Source organism: Miniopterus natalensis, chromosome 3, assembly GCF_054644295.1.
Source record: "Miniopterus natalensis isolate mMinNat1 chromosome 3, mMinNat1.hap1, whole genome shotgun sequence".
NCBI classification, from domain to species: Eukaryota; Metazoa; Chordata; class Mammalia; order Chiroptera; family Miniopteridae; genus Miniopterus; species Miniopterus natalensis.
Window position 1 is genome coordinate 84478522 of NC_142083.1, and position 13436 is coordinate 84491957.

The window sequence follows — 13436 nt, forward strand, 5'->3', positions numbered from 1 at the left end:
CAGAGAGAACTCTTGGATGATCTGTGAAAGCTTTTTCCAGGGAGCACTCTCTTTTGCTCCCTTGTCTGTTGTCTACGGTCAAATCAGGGTCCTTGTTTATTCTAATTCTCACTGGCGTTCCAGTCTGGATTCTTGAGACTAGATGGAAATTCACTCATTTGGGTTAAGATGAAGTTCTGTTCTCCCATCCCCAATCTGTAATTCCTGGCTGGAATTCTATCAATCAAGTCTTTTCCAACTGGACAACCAGCAAAGAGTAGGGCATTGGCGGAGCCAGGCCTGAGACCCAGGAAGGTAAGTTTGAATAGAAGCTCAGAGTGGGCACAGTGACAATGGCCAAAATAGAGGCAACTGCTTATGGAGTTAAGGCCATAGACATTGACAGCAGGAAGGACCTGGGTACCTAATGGGGGGATGTGCAAGAGAAGAGGAAGGGAGGCACATAAAGGGAGAAAAATAGCAACAAACTTGGCAGAGGCCAGGTAGACCCTTGCCACTTAGTAGCTGTGTGATCTTGAGGAAGTTACTTAACCTCTCTGAGCCTTGGTGTTATAATCTTTAAAATGGGATTAGTAAGAGCTACTTCGTAGAGTTATTGTCAGGGTTAAATGTGAACATGGGAATAATAATACTAATCTTTCAGGGTTGTAAAGAGCCTAGCAGGACACCTGGTTCAAAGTAGATGCTTCATAAATGAGGGTGAGAGATGCAGTTGGTGCTCTGCCCGGCTCCATTTTGGGCTTTGGTTGACTTTTGCTTCCAGCAGCCCACACCTGTCAGTTCTCTTTTGGAGGACTGCTCTTGGGTTATTGGAGCCTGAAAAGGAAATGCCTGGGAATGTGGATTTGGTATTAGGATAATGTTGCCTAAAAAATGGGTAGAAAAGTCTTTCCTTCTTTCCTATTTTCTGGAAGAGTCCGTGGAGACCTATATGTAGACGAATATGGTCTATCTTGGGGAATGTTGTGTGTACTTGGAAAAAAAGTGTATTCTGTTGCTGGGGCAGAGGGTGTTTTAAAAAGTCAATTATGTCAGTGTGGTTGGCTATATTGTTTAAATCTTCTCTATCCCCACTGATTTTCTTCCTGCTTGTCTTATCAAGCAGCTCTGAGAGAGGAGAGCTTTAGCCTCTCTCTACCTGTATTTGTGTATTTATCTATTTTTCCTTTTACTTTCATCAGTTTTCACTTCATATATTTTGAAACTCTCTTGTTATGTACATACACACTTAAGATTGTCGTGTCTTTTTGCCAAACGGATCCCTTTATTGTTTTTTAAAAATTTTTTTTTTCTTTTTATTGAATTTATTGGGGTGACACTGGTTTTCAAAATTATACAGGTTTCAGGAGGCAATTCTACAACACATCGTCTCTACACTGTGTTGCATGTTCGCCACCCCAAGTCAAATACCTGCCCATCACCATTTATCCCCCTAGACTCTCCTCCGCAACCCCCGCTAGGCCTCCCCCAGCAATCGCCACACTGTTGTCCATGTCCATGAGTTTTTTCTCTCTTCTTTTTTCTTTTTTGCTCAATCCCGCGCCCCTTTACTGTTACGTAACTGTTTCATGGCTATTTTTCTTGTGCGCTTCCTCCTGCTGCGGTGGGTCTCGGCCTGTGCCCTGCGCTGCTCCCTTGCTCCTGTCCTTTTGAGGTTTTAGTTCTGTTGGGGAGAAAGATCTGGGTGGAGGTTTTTGCATGTACCCCCGTAGCACCAAGGACGCTCTTTGCAGAATCCCGTCTGCTGCTGATCTTTCTCCCAAACACCCGCTGCAGGTCTGCAGAGAAGAGCCTGTGCGTGTGCCTGAGCTTCCCCCGTGTTTGCGACTCTCAGGGGTTCTACGATCTCAAGCTAGCCCACGCTTGAGGGCTAGTTTTTGGAGGTGTCTAAGAAAAGTTACAAGTTTTGAAGTTTACCTGCCTTTTTCTTCTTCTTAGGGTGGGAGTGAAGCTCCTCCCAACTCTCTGCATCTGAGGTGGAAGTGAAACTCTACATGATTGATCATTTAATATGTTTTTTTTTCCTAAAGTGATTCTTGCAAATTCCCAGTATAGAAGAGGTCGCCTCAGCATTATGTGAGAGTAAAGTTACTTTAATTAAAAGTGGAAAGGATTTTAGTTTGGTGAATGCTAGGAAGGATTGATTAGTGCTCTTAAAGGGTGCATAATTTAAAAACGGTATTTTGCAAGCTAGGTTTTAGCCCACAGAAAAAATCTTAGAGCTAATTTAATAAGCCACTGGAAAGCAGGTTTATTCGAAAAGTGCTGATGTGTCTTTCCTGGCATGGTGTAATTTGTTTAACTGAATTTTTGCCATAATCCCATAGCTCTAGCAAAAGATGTTGCCCTAGTAGGGGTATCTGTCTGTCCTTTGCATTGGCAAATCCCAGGTGTCACTTCTTACATAGCACATCCTTTCAGTAATTAAACCTCACATTCAGTGTGTTGTCATTTCTAAGGGCGTAGAGATCACAGGGAAAGAGTGAACACTCAGACAAGGCACAGAAAGGGCGAAAGCATAGGAGTTATGGAAAAGAATGTATTGCTTTTAATAAAGATAACAAAGAAGCTTCTTCTTTATCCAGAATTGTTAATGAGAGGCAGGAGATATAAAGCAAAGACAATGCTTCTAGAACAGGATTTCTATTTCTGAGACTTCATGCCCACCCAGGTCTCAGTGATGGTACCAGTGCCATTAGTTAGTGAATGTAATTTTTCTTAAGGAATGCTGGCGCCAGGAAAGCCCAGTGGGGCATACTGGAAGGAGCTTTCAGGATGTCTCCAGGAGCACTAGTACCATCATAGGCTATGTGAATGGTGTCACGGTGATGGTTCTCGGTTTGGACAAACTGCGTTTTAATGATGGTTTTTCTTTTGGTGACCTTGGGCCAGTCACTTAACTTCTCTGATCCTCAGTTTACTCACCAGTTAAATGGGGCTAATAATATTTATGTTTTAGTGTTTTTTGATGGATGAAGGGATAAGATTTAGAAACCCTTGACACAAGGCCTGACACTGAGTAAGTGCTTAGAGTGAGTCACATCTCCTGTTCCCTTCCCCATAGCTGCGCAATGAAGGGGACATGCAGTGATAGTCCAACAAATTGTCCCATAGGGTCTTGATTTTGTGAAAATACACAATTTTACATGTGCAGTTTTAGGAACCTGGAGGCATTTTTGTTGAGTGGATTGAATTTTGCACTTGTGCCCTAAGGTGATTTAGTTGGATGGGCTGCGATTGTATAAAATTTTAATAAATGTTTGTGTTTTGCCACTTGCAGGTCAGAGAAGTTCTCCCCTTGACTCAGTGTGGCTGTATCTATTCCTCGGCGAGGGCTGTGTAACTGGGGTCAGGGATTATAACGGGCTTGTATCTTTTGCATTAACAGTTGATTAAATTAATTGAGGTTGTCTGGCTCAGAGTGACCTAGGTTGGAATCATGGGCTTGCCAATTCCTAGCTGTAGGATCTGAAGTAAATTCCATTTTCTCTCTAAGTATCAGTTTTCTTGGTGACAGATTGGAGAAGGGCTGTACTACCTACCTCATAGAGTTGTGATATTCAATGAGATCATGCATATCATGCATCAGAAGTGTTTATATAAACAGTGTATCAAATATTTACTGTCTACTGGCCCTGGGCTGAGCACCTTATATGGATTATATAGTTTAATGCCTGCCCACCACAACTCTGTAAGGTAGGTGATATTTATTATTCTTCTTAATTCACAGGGGTGGAGGCTGATCTATGGGGAAGTAACTCAACAGAGCCAGGACGTGGTGGTGGTGGGAGGTGAACCCAGGTCCATGCTCTTAACCCCATTACTATGCTCTCTTCCTTTTTCTTTAGTTTCTGCTTCTCCCAGGCCACTGTGGAATTCAGAAATAAGTTTTGGTATTTAGTGACACATTGGCAGGTTGCATGCCTAATGTTGCCTTCTGAGAACATGTTGTGGAGCTTTTCAGCTACTTTCAAAGTAGAGAAAGCAGCAGAAGATATTTTGTGGGGTAACCTCCAGATATGGTCCCTCTTAACAGCCTGGTGTCTTAAGCATGCGCGAAGCCTTAGGTTTGTAAGTTCTGTTTGAGAATGGGGCAAGGACTCTGGCTGGTGGCTGAACAGACTGTGGGCATGCTCCCCACGGACCACAGGAAAGATGAATTTGTCAGGGGAGCAGAATGACCAGCAGAAACTCTGTCTGAGGCCTTACCTTATTAGAAACACTTCTGAAGCTCATTCTTTATAGAATGAGCTTGATAAATGGATGGGTGTGGTGCAGATGGGAAAATAACCAGAAGCTTCTGAGCTTGGCATACAGTCTACCAAGAGGAGATGACCTTTTTTCCAAGTTTTTCTTACTGTTTTCCATCAGGACCTAATTAATAAACAGCTGGAACTTTGAAGTACAACAGACAATTATTCTTTCAGTCTCCAAAGGACTGTCTCCTAGAGAAGGTATCTTGGGGGAAGGGAGAGGTTCATGGGAATGAATCCAGGAGCTATAATCTACACATGTATTTTTGACAGTCTTCAAGTTTTTTCTAAAACAATGTTAATGAACAGGAGTAGTACTTAGACTCAACATGCTGGACATTGAATGCAATGAAAGCACCTGACCCACAATTAGAGAGGTGCTCTTTACCTAGACAGAATCATTTATAGTCTTTCTTGAGTCCCATTATAATATATATTACCCATGTTACACAGCCAGATTAATGATGCAGAGGTAACATCCGATGTTCTCTATGTAAAATTCACTTCTTTGTTGAATTAAAATCACCTTGATGACTAAAGCCATAACCCTCTTAAACAATTGATCCTCTATATGAAGGGATGCCATAGAGCCTTCCCAGAGAAATGGGCCTCCCAGGATAAGGCACCAGATCTTTACTGCTTGCCCTCAATATATACTCCTGACTTTTATAGGCTGTTGGTGATAAATGAGCAGAAGTAATAAAATCTCCTTGCAGTCCTCTCAGATTTGTCGCCATAAGCACAATGATGACTGTTTATTGCACATCTATTTTAGACCAGCAAGCTAGATATATCTTCTAGAATATTTACAGCTCTGAAGAATAGATATTATTTACTCCACTTTTTAAATTAGGGAAAGGGTGCTCAAGAGGGTTAAGCAAATTGCTTAATATTATGCAGCTGGTGTGTTGTGGATCTAGAATTTGGACTCAGTCTGAATTACTTCAAAGTTTCTGCCCATCCTGTTACTCTCTAGCCACTAGAGGGTATCATGAAGGGAAAGATTCAGTTCCTTTCATTCAATATAGTTAAGGATCTAAGACACAACCATCATAATGAAAGGCTAAATTCACTGAGAACATACTATATGTCAGGGACCCTGCTAAACTCTTTACATAGGCTTCCTTGTTTAATTCTCTCAACCCCTGAAGTATATAGTACTATATCCCAAGTTGACAGGTGATGCGAAGTAGCTTCCTTCTTCATATGTTGAATCTGAGCTTCAAACCAAACAGTCTGGCTCCAGAGTCCATTCTTTTAACCACCATTGCTTCCCAAGACAGCTGCCCCGGGACACAGATGGTACAGAAGACATTTTAGTTGAAGCCAGGCTAAATAAAGGGTCAGGCCACGGGAATAGAATCAATGGTAGCGGCCGTCAGGGAGGTAAGTGTCAAGGCAGTGACAGGTGGTAAGTTGCCAAAGGCAGTAGAACTTTCAGAACCATGGATGGCTACCAAGAGAGTAGTTTTTTCCTGGTTTGTCTAAATCAGGTATAGCTGTTATCTTCACACAAGGTTAATATAAACAATTCACTGTCTTTATTAATTGGCCTTCATTCATTTCCTGTTTGACTTAGCTTCTCAGAATTCATGGAATTATTTTCAATATCCTCAAGAGCTTTTCACGTCCATAGTTGATGTGAGCAATTATATGGAGCTTCTGTAGGCATGTAGAACATCCAGCAGTGTGACTGGGGATGAATGGGGGTTGGAAGGCATGGCAGGGGAGGAAGGGAGAATTCTGTCATTGAATCAGTTGGTTTTTCCTCTAGCAAGCCATTTTCCTCTAATTCAGGGTAAGGTTAAAATGAAGGTCAGGACCCTGATGGTAAATGTGAAAAGTTAAAACAACTCAGTTGGAGAATACAGGTGATGCCAAGGGAGGCTCGTGGTTCATGGCCAAATGGAAGGTACAGCCAAGTGCCGCTGGAGAGTGAAATTGCCCTAAGCTGGAATAGCTGCAGAAGACAAGTGAAGGATGTGTTTGGATAAGTGGAGATCAGGAGAGGGGTATTCCAGGAAAAAGTAAAGAGCACCTAAGAAATTCCAGAGACAGGGAGCTGTAAAATGTCTAGTGGAGAATAAACAGGCTGATTTTTTTCCTGGAGACTATGATAGTCTCATACTTGTGAGTGGTCAAATTTGATTCTTATTGTATGTATTTATGCAAAATATCACCAGGATGAAGAAACATCAGATATGCTTCTGAGCTATTGGGGCACCGTTGTAGATGCACAGGATTCATGCACCTCTTTAGCCAGACAGCTCTATTAACATTGCATTTCTGCTACAATTATAAAGCACCATTGGAGACAAGCTGTGCAGTAACATTTCTTCCCAAGCAACTAGGGAGCTCGGAGAAGCTGGATTGTCATTTGCAGGAGACAAATGACAATGATCCCCTGAGATGTAATGTGCAGAAAAAATACAATCCTATTATGAGACCATCATTGCACAGGTTTCTCCTTGTTCCCAGCTCAGACAGAGGAGGGAGACAAGGTACCATGTTAACAATAGGACTGAGATTTCACCCAGAGTACAGAGAGATCAGCAGATCCCAGCCATTTCTGAAAAACAATCCTTTGAGGCTGAATCAAACTGAATGCTTGAGGGAAAACATGTTTTGATGTTCGAGAAAAGCAATATGGCTTAACAACCGAAGGTCCACTTCTCATGGACCTGGGGAGCCTGGGTGATGACATTTAATTTCCACATTTTTGAAGACACCACGGACTCCACTGTGCAGTGAAGAGGATTCTTGAGTGGAATTCTGGAGTTCTGACCATTTTTTAGAGATTCACTGGCTGGTAAGGGACATGGGCCTTAATTTGAATGAGAAAAAGAAGAATGCGTTACTTTGGCTTTGTGTGCTGCGTGATGGGAGATAGAGGGCTATGTCCGTTCAGTTCATGCCGTGGGGAAATATGTGTGAGTGTATTGGCGTACATACATATGCCAACTTTGGTACATAGCATGGTGATTATTAAGACATTCACCAAGCAGTCATCCAGATTATTTCATGCCTGATTCCTTCTATCAGTAAAGCACCAGCATGGCATATAAGAAAGGACAGGAGCATTGGCATTGGAGAGATTCGGGTTCAAGTCCCAGCTCAACCTTTTTCTAACAGTGTGACCTTGGGCAAGTTACTTAACCTCTCTGAGTCTCATTTTTCTCATCTGTGCAAGGAGGATGCCAGTCCTCTGCAAAGCACTTAGAAGAGTGCCTAACATAGATTAAATGCTCAACAAATGTCCATCACACATTCCCACATTGTCATCAGAAGCAGTTATTTTATTGCTTCCTTGGTGAGGTGGACACTTCTTTTATTTTGTCTTCTAGTATCTTTTCCCTCCTCTTCTAACACCACTTTGATTTTCCTTTGAAAAAGCCACCTATCCTCCCTTCTCGGTCCATGTGGTTTGGGTAGAGAGCTCTCCTTGCTGGAGAGGTAGACACACCTTCCCACCAATCACTGTGGGAAGGTATTCAATTTTCCTTCCCATAAGGATTGGTTCAGAGATGGACATGTGACCCAAGATGGGCCAAGGAGATTCAATCTCAGTACTTCTCTTTCTCATTAAGAATGTGTTAGATGGTTCCTCAAAAAGTTAAACATAGAATGATAACCTGACCCACCAATACCACTCCTAGATACCAAAAATAATAATAAAAAAACCCACAGACGTTCAAACAAAAACTTATACAGAGGGAAGACGGTGGGGGTAGTAAAGGGTAAAGGAGGTCAAATATATGGTGACAGATTATTTGACTTTGGGTGGGGGGCACACAATGCAATATACAGATCATGTATCATAGAAATGTACCCTCGAAACCTACATAATCTTATTAACCAATGTCACCCTAATTAATAAAAGGAAAAAAGAAAACTTATTCGTGAACGCCCATAGCAGCATCATTCACAATAGTCAAAAGAGCAAAACAGCTCAAACGTCCATCAACTGATGGCTGGATAAATAAAACGTGGCCTCTCTACACAATGGAATATTACTCAGCCATGAAGAGCAGTGAAGTGCCGATGCATGGTGAAGCACTACGCCATGGATGGACCTTGAAAACATTAGTGACCGCTTTGGAGATGCCCACCTCCTGCTCAAAGAAAAAGTCTAATAATGCTCTTAAAAGAAATGGAAGGAAACTATTTCCAGGGCCCAGACAGCTCCACCCTTCCCACAAAAAGGAAGGCAGGATGCTCTTAGACCTCCCCCTCCCCCAACACACATTGCTCTGTCCTCATGAGCTGTCTAAACAAGACCCAGCTCCAAAGCTGCTCTCTCTGGGAAGACGTCAGAGTTGAACTGAGTTAGTCCCTGCCTTAGGGAGAATTCTTTTTATTTTTCTAAATGTCTGTTTCCATTCCTAGGATGCAGGGCTTGGGGGTATCAGCCATGTCTTGTTCTTATTTACATCCCTCCCCTGCAGTGCCTACTACTGTGCCTGGCACATAGCGTTTGCTCAATGAACACTTAATTTAAAGAGGGCGCGGGTCATAATTGTGCATGAGAGCTACACGTGACTGTATTTTGTATCTAGTTTTATTTAGCACTTAGTGTGATTCTTTAAAAGATGTACTTTAATTAAAGTATAGCTATATGTTTATCTACCTACACCTACATCCACATCTATATTTACATCTCTGTCTGAGTGATGCTACCGGGGGGAAACTGAAACCCTTCCCTACCTATAAATCCACTATACTACTGACCGTGGGCCACGGAGTATACTATCCCGCATATCCCAGAGGCCATTAAACTATTACAATACCCCCTGAGTGGAAACCTCTATGCTCACCTTCAACAACAGGATCAGCTGCCAGCTCTCGAGCATTTGCTTTGATCCGGGATCTCTAAGTTGCTCCCCTAGGTAATTTTGTTCGACCCACACAGCAGCCCTTAGAGCCAGGTTCTGCGATTATCCTCATTGGCCTGGTACGCCCAGGTGAGGGAGGGTCAGCAACTTGCCCAAGGTCATGCATTCCATCGGAGAGAACTAGGATTCAACCCGTCTGACCTCCAGCTCCCTGCTCCTGACCAGTGCTCTCCACTTTCCATGCATTTTCAGTTGTATTTTTTCTTCCCACTCCCTTTCCCGCCACCCTGGTTCCCTGATCCTATGGCAGCTGCCACAGGGGAAAGTCTGCTCTAGCTGGATATTCACTTTCTCTCCCATATCCTGCCCCTCACTACCTCCCTCTGGGACTGAGGGTCCTGAGGACAAGCATCCGAGGAGTCTGAATCCTGCTGGCACGCCCTCTCTTTATGTGTGTCTCCCCAGCTTCCCGCAGTTATAATAGGGGATCAGTTTGGGGCAGTTCTGATTCGGTAACTTCAAGAATCCTGAGCGAGTGGGAGTGATCGTATGTTCTTGTCCATGTCACTACCTGTTATCCCTGGAGACGGGCATGCCAGGCCCTTCCCCCATTATGTGGAGAACGATGTGGGAGATGACATAACTGGGACAAAACCTTACATCCCTTTAGTCTTGCTGGGCACCACCATCTGTCATCATCTTGGTGGCAGTCTCAAATGACGAGAAATTTACTCTGGAAATCAGGCTCAGGGAGACACTGTCTTCACATTTCTAAGCCCTTAGGTGGAAGGGGAGCTGAGTGACGCACCTGGGCCATCTGGACCTATTTGGACTCAGATCCACCCCTTGCCCTCCCCCTGCAGATCATGGTTCGCAGGCTCCCACATGGGCAGACTGGCAGCTGGGTTTGGCTGATAGGAGGCACCGGTGGGAGACTGGAAGGCGGGCAGAGGGGGATATGCCATGGTAGTTTTTCCTCTCCTTGTCTCCTGTGGGATCTCTGTTTCCTCTGTGGCTCCTGATGCTGTGGGAAGGCCCAGCTTTAGTCCTGGGCTTCGATAACATTCACCCTCCCTCGGTTCCTTTTCCTAGGAGTTACTGTAGATTTCTGCTGTTTATTCAACTCCAGCACGGCTGGGACTAGGATAATTCAAGTGAGGCTGCTTTATGTGAGTGTGGGCTTGGATCCTACCTTTATTTCCAGTTTTGATATTATTTTCATCATTGATTTTTTTTCTGCATCAGTCTAGACTTCTAGAAGTATTGCATTAAAGTAGGATCACCTCATTGTCCCATTTGACATCTTGGTCCTTTGACACCTGTACAGCTAATTCCTTGCATTAAAATCCTGCTGTTTTCAGTACTCAGGTGGGTTTTCTCTCCTGGTTAGACACTGATTGAGAACCTCGCACTGATGTTGACTTACACATCTCTATGAGGTAGGCATTTGTATTATATTCATTTTACAAACGAGGAAAGATGCTCAGAAACCCTCTGTAACCTGTCAATGTCACTGAGTTAGGATGGAGCAGGAATGGATCTTGAACTCAACTCTTTGGGACTGCAGACTCCTCACTCTTAATCATTAAGCTCTGTGGTTTGATTGTATATATTTTCAAAGGACTCAGCTAAGAACAGAAATCCCTTCTGATAAGGAGAAAACCTTTTGATTGTGGAGAAGTCTCTTTAAAGCATCTCTATCTGGGCTCTTTCAAACTTGAAATTTATATGCAGAGAATATAACCACGTGAGGATGGGTGACACTGGGAGAAAATTGGGCAGGTTCATAGTCTCCTCGGAGCTGATTTGTCTCAGTAAATCCCCAGAAACTATGACTTGTCTCATTTTCTTTCAATCCCTTTGTCTGAATTTGAGCTGAGAATGCTTTTTTCTCTCTCTCTGTAAATTCTCTTGATTTTGGTTATGTAACAGGGCCAAGCAATTGCCTTTGCTGAACAAAAGTCTCAAATGAATAGATATCAATGGTAATACCAGTAATTAACAGTTTCTCTCTCAGTGCTTGTCTGAAACTGCTTTTATTGATTTATTTTGACTCTGTTCCATATAGGACAATTTTTCAGCTTACACAAACATATGCTTATCTCCTTTTGGTTCCTACTGTTCTGGGCTGTTTTTAAACACTGTAGCTCCTCAGGAAAGCTCCAACAGGGGAGCAGATGGAACGGGACTGAGGCACCTCAAATTAACTGTGACCTTGAAGGGTTATCAGTGAGCATGAAGTATGGAGAACCTCTTAGTCTGGGGTTGGGTTTTCTGTGTTTCCTTTCTGATTTGATTTAACGGGAACTTGGAATTACATGGAGTTGTGTGTGGGGAGAGGAAAGGGGGGTGGGAGGGAAGTCATCCAAGCAAATGTAGGCGTCAAAGAGGAGAAAAGTGGGGGGGGGGGGAGAACCAATTGCCAGTGATCAATCCCAGTTGTTATTTCCTTTCCCTCAATCAAGGGAAAAAAGCAGAGTATTAAAAGGGCAATGTATTTGGATGGCTGGGTATGTCAAAGTTATTACTTTTGCCCTAGAACTGAGCCCTTTTATTAAGTTTTATATAGAAAATTTGGATGGCATAGAAGTAAAGGAGAAAGAAGAGGAGGGAGGAAACTAGTTTAAAATATTTCCAAACATTCTGTGGTCCTAAATGCAGACACAATCTACACATTCTCCTCTTGTTCTTTCTCCTTCTCTGTCCCCCCTTTCGCTCCCCACCCCGCACACACAATACATTTGAAATCCCACTGAACATACCTTCAGAATAGAATAGTATTGAACATTCTATTCTGTGACCCATTTTTGAAATTAGTGATGTATCATGGGACCCATTTTCATGTCAACAATTATACCTATGTACCATCATTTTTCATGCCTGAATAGTACTCCAGTGGATGGATGAATGTTTACAATGTATTTAACCAATTGCCTAGTGTTGAGTATTTAAATTTTTTTTTTCTTGGTCCATTTTATAGTCCCTTGCTCCTTTCCTCTGTCCCTTTGCCTTTTCTAATGAATCATTCTTAAATAAATATCCTTGATCTATTTGCATGAACATGAAGCATATGCTTAGAACAAATTATTAGGTGCAGATTCTTGGGTCAGAGAGTGCGCCCATGCCTTAAGCTTCTGATGCATTTGCTACTCTACCTTCTGAGGAGAGTGTAGGCAGAGACTATGGCAATTTTAACCCCAGAATTACACCTTCTAGCAAGGCTTCTCTGAGGGTGTAATGTTTGCACTGAGAGCTCTAGGATGGGCATGAGTTAGCCAGGCAAGGGTAAGGGATTATGATAATGGTGATGGTGGTGACAGAACACATTCCAGGCAGAGAAACCGTGTGTGCAAAGAACACTTGGTAGGAGGAAGTAAGGGACCTTTAAGGAGGCAGATTGAGCACAATGACTGAGGATATCTACGTATTATTCAGAGTTCTCCAGAGAAACAGAACCAATAGCATAGCTATATCTCTGTATCTTTATATCCTATATCTATAGCTATATCATCATCTATCTATATATAGTAGTATAGCTATATCTATGTATTATCTATCTTTCTATTATCTACCTATCTATCATCATCTATCTATTATCTATCTTTCTATTATCTATCTATCATCATCTATCTATTATCTATCTATCTATCTATCTATCTATCTATCTATCTATCTATCTATCTATCTATCTATCATCTATCATCATCTATCATCTACCAATCTATCTGAGAGATGTATTATAAAGAATTAGCTCATAAGATAATGGAGGCTGGCAAGCCCCAAGACTGCAGTCAGCAAGCTGGAGACATAAGAGAGCCAATGGTTCAGTTCAAGTTCAAGTGTAGGAAAAGGAACTTTATGCCCTAGCTCAAGGCAGTCAAATAGGAGGAGTTTTCTCTTACTCATGGGGTCAGCCTTTTTGTTCTGCTCAGGCCTTCAACCGATTGATGAGGCCCACCCACATTAGGGAGGGCAATCTGCTTCACTCAGTTTACTCATTCAAATATTAATCTCACTCAAACACCCCCTCACAAACACACCCAGAATATTGCTTGATCAAATGTTTGGGCATCTGTGGCCCAGTCAAGTTGGCACATAAAATTAGCCATCACAGGGGTAACATGACAGGAGGTTTAAGAAGTGGTCAGTGGGGGAGGGACTTGTGAATGGAAAGAGAACAAGACCATATAAGGCCTTGTGGACCACATAAGGGGTTTTATTTATTATTTATTATTATTATTATTTAAGTATGTTTTTATTGATTTCAGAGAAGGGGAGGGAGAAGGACAGAGAGAGAAACATCAATAATGAGTCATTGATTGGCTGCCTCCTGCACGCCCCTCACTGGGGA

At 42.6% G+C, this 13436-nt stretch overlaps 1 non-coding gene across 1 annotated transcript; it reads right to left on the reverse strand.

Annotated features, from left to right (window-relative positions):
- Positions 1 to 13109: 13109 nt before the first annotated feature.
- Positions 13110 to 13202, reverse strand: LOC148093545 (small nucleolar RNA SNORD66). Its single transcript, XR_015714314.1, has one exon. It is a non-coding gene; the product is annotated as a small nucleolar RNA SNORD66 (small nucleolar RNA).
- Positions 13203 to 13436: the final 234 nt, after the last annotated feature.